This window comes from Psammomys obesus, unplaced genomic scaffold (genome assembly GCF_907164565.1).
Source record: "Psammomys obesus unplaced genomic scaffold, mPsaObe1.curated_primary_1811, whole genome shotgun sequence".
NCBI classification, from domain to species: domain Eukaryota; kingdom Metazoa; phylum Chordata; class Mammalia; order Rodentia; family Muridae; genus Psammomys; species Psammomys obesus.
In genome coordinates, this window is record NW_026596120.1 from 3,644,650 (window position 1) to 3,648,533 (window position 3,884).

A 3,884-nucleotide genomic window follows, 5' to 3' on the forward strand; every position below is an offset into this window, starting at 1 on the left:
ATGAGTGTGGCCTCAAACTTTATTGATTCATTGTGTGTTTTACATCATGTACCTCAGTGCTGCTAATCTCTGCATCCCCTCATCTCTGCCCTTTGCCCTTGCAACCCTCTCCAATAAAACACAAACAACAACAACAACAAACCAAAACAAACACAAAGCATAGGAAACGTCTCATTGTGGAAGCTGTAGCATGCCACAGTATATTCCTCGGCTCGCTCATTTTCACTTGCAGATCTTCATTGCAATGAGTCATCGGTTTGGTTCAGGATTTTTTGGCTTCTGAGACACCTCTGCACCCATGTTACTTCACAGCAGATGAGTGATGGGGTCAACTCTCCCAGTCTTGGCAGGCTTCAAGTCTCTGACTGTCTTCCTCCTTCCACGTTGCACTGCCTGAATTTGATTTTTACGAGTCCTAGGCATAAGACGGATTTGGCCACCTAGCCAGGCATCAAGCTAGCATGAAAAAAGGATTGCCAACTGTTCTGTCCCTGACTGATATAAGAACAATACTGCCAACAAGGTGTCTCTTTGCCCATTGCCAGAGGGAGGTGAATGTGTTTTTAAAAGAAAGACCTAAAGGTCAGTGGAAAACTGTCTTTAGGCTTAGGTTTGGTGGAGAATGATCAGTCTTCTATGTGGAAATGTGACTGAACAGAGGATGTGATCCAGTGTTATCATATCAAGGAGAGAGACTCAACGAGGGCAATCTGATTAGATTCCTCCTGGCTTTTCCAAGCAGAACTCTACACTAGCAGAATAGTCCTTAGAGGAGAAGTGCAGGATGAGGCTTCCATATTTGTGACCTGTGGAATGACAGCTTGTCCTGGTTTCTGTGAATTATTTTGTTGAAGCACAAATCTTGCTTCTTTGACTTGCTTTGAGGCAATACATTGACCATTGACAAGAGACTTGAAAGTAGGAGAAGGACAGATAGACTTTGTGCTGAGACTTTCAAGTATCTTTCAGTTCAAAGTACTCAGCATGCTGAGGAACCCCATGTTGGGAAGCCATATTCGAAATGCTGACACCTTTTCAGCTGATTGATCATTTTGAATTGATCAGTTAACAAAACAGTAGACACAGGAGTCACTCTAACGTTTTCCTTTATGGAAAAGAAACTTTGTATGTATGAAGAAACTCTGGTGTCATAAGGATACTGCCTTCTCTGCATCAGGTTCAAAGGATGATTAAATAGAAAGATACCATGAAGCATGAGGTAGGCTGCATCTTACACAATGACCTTGACCTGGTTCATTCCCTGACTACATTATATGGACCTAGATTTCCCCTTTGTATTACAGAATGGGGATATTCAAATCAGAGGCTTAAGGAATTTCTTTAACAGGTACTCCAAGGACATACTCATTTCTCAGGATTTTGTCCCTTCTAGACATAAGAGATACAAGGAAATAAACGTCTGGGGTCTTTCTATTAAGTTGTTGGTTAGTTTCACTGTTTCTTCTTGTTGGTTTGTATTTAGTAGTAATTCGTGCCAGATAAGGTATATAAAAAATCAAACAACTTGTTATTCATTTGTTTTAAAATTTTAAATAAATTTTAATTACCTTTTAAATACATTTATTTATTTTTATTTCATTTGTATTTGTGAGTGCTTATAAGTGTGTATGCTTGATACCCATGAAAACCAGAAAAGATCTTCCTAGAAACTTAATGTTTGATATTGAGTTATAGATGAATATAAGCCAATAAAGAGGTACTGGGAACCAAACTTGAGTCTTCCCCAAGAATAGTACATTCACTTAACCATCTGGCTATCCTTCCTGCCCCTGATTTATTTGATGATTGGCAGCTAGTATGGAAGAGAAAGTAATAAAAATATTTTAATTGTAATGTAACAGTTTTATCTCAAACATGAAAATTATCAAAAATTTAGAGTGTTAGCACTATGATAAAGTCAATTATACTTCTTCTAAATACATTTTACTTACATGGTAATTTGTTTAGTCTCATTAGCCAACCAACTGATGAAATGGACAGGACACACAATAAAGTCAATTATGTACTTAAGCTGAACTCAAACAAATGAGGGAAATCAATGAAGTGAGTAATCACCGCTATTTTACCTGTTCTAAACATTTTGGGCATTTATACCCATGGAAACTCAAGTGTTTATGGTTTTCTGAAGCATCTAGATTACTTCTTACAAACAAGAAAGCTGCAATGTGATTGGTCCATAGAGCAAAATAATGAACACCTTTTCTCTCCATTAATCCTCATGTCTTTGCACACAGTAAAATATGCATTATTTTTGTGATTTAATGTTTTTTGTTAGAATGGCTTGAATTTATGAATGATGTCCTGAATAGATGATGCCATGTAAGATAAGTGAGAAACATATTAAATAGGAAAAAGAAATCATTAGATCTCTTGAAAGTTCAATGACATGCAATAATGGACAGTTCCTTTTATAATAGATTATGTATTACTTCTTTTATTTTTGCTTGAGACAGTCTCAAGTAGACCAAGCATGAATTCATGATCCTCTTGCCTCTTCTTTCCAATAAGCTTCAGACACACATTTAGCATGTCTGAATATGGTATAAACTTACTTATAAGTGGATATCAGCCATATAATATATGATAAACATACTAAAATCTACAATCCCAAAGAAGATAAACAACAAGCACCCTGGGGAAGATGCTTAATCCTCATTTAGAAGGGCAAACAGGATAGACATCGGACACAGAAGACAGGGAACAGGACAGAAGCCTTCCACAGAGGGCCTCTGAGAGACTTTTCCCAGCAGGGTATCAAAGCAGATGCTGAGACTCATAGCCAAACTTCGGGCAGAGTGCAGGGAATCTTATGGAAGAAGGGGGAGATAGAAAGACCTGGAGGGGACAGGAGCTCCACAAAGAGACCAACAATACTTCTTATTTTTTTAGTGTAAGTTATTCAACTTGATTATTTATAAACTACCACTTCTAAATTCCTGCAACATATTTAGTAGTTTACATAAACTATAGGATAGTTGTGCTGGCTAGTTTTGTGTCAAGGACACAAACTGAAGACACTTGAGAGAAGGGAACCTCAGCTGACTAATTATCACCATAAGATCAGGCTGTTGGGCTTTTTTTTTTTTTTTTTTTTAGTGATTAGCGGGGGAGAGTCCAGCCTGTTGTGAGAGGTGATCCAATGGGTGCTATAAGAAAGTAGGCTGAGCCAGTGCTAAGAAGCCAGCCAGTAAGTCGTACTCCTTGGTACTCCTTGATGGCCTCTGCCTCAGCTCCTGCCTGCAGGTTCCTTCCTGCCTTGATCGAGTTCCTGCCCTAACCACTTTTGATAATGAAGTGGGAAATGGAAATGTGAATGAAATCATTCCTTTCCTCCCCAGGTTGCTTCCATTCGTGGTATTTCATCACGGCAATAGTAACCCCAACTGAAACAATAGTCAAAACACTGTTCCCAGTGGCCCTTTACTAATCACATTGCTCTGCTCTTGGGTTTTCAGAGTCTCGTCTAGTCTCACTTATAAATAAAGGACCAGATGGCAGACTTTTCTTCACATGTAGAAACTTAGCTGTATTTTATAGGTATGTTTTCTACTCGTTCTATTCCTATCATTTATTTATGCACCCATGCGTCTGTGCTGCCTCTTTCTTTTATCTTTCCACAGTCTTTGTCTGGGGCACAATTACATTTTCCATGAAATTTATTAACGTGTAAGAAACCAGTTTAATTATACTTCATGCATGAGAGTCCTACAAGAATAGAAAAACTTGAAGAAAGGCCAGATGAGTGAAGCTGATATGACATCTTGGGGGATATAAAAAAAAAAGAATTGGGTGCTGTGGGATTATGGGAGTGTGAAAGGAGGAAAAACATTCTGAATCTACGTGGCTTTGTTCTTCACATAAAG

At 38.3% G+C, this 3,884-nt stretch overlaps 1 non-coding gene across 1 annotated transcript; it reads right to left on the minus strand.

Annotated features, from left to right (window-relative positions):
- Positions 1-406: 406 nt before the first annotated feature.
- On the minus strand, positions 407-550 carry LOC129693223 (small nucleolar RNA SNORA48). The gene has a single exon (XR_008722846.1). It is a non-coding gene; the product is annotated as a small nucleolar RNA SNORA48 (small nucleolar RNA).
- Positions 551-3,884: the final 3,334 nt, after the last annotated feature.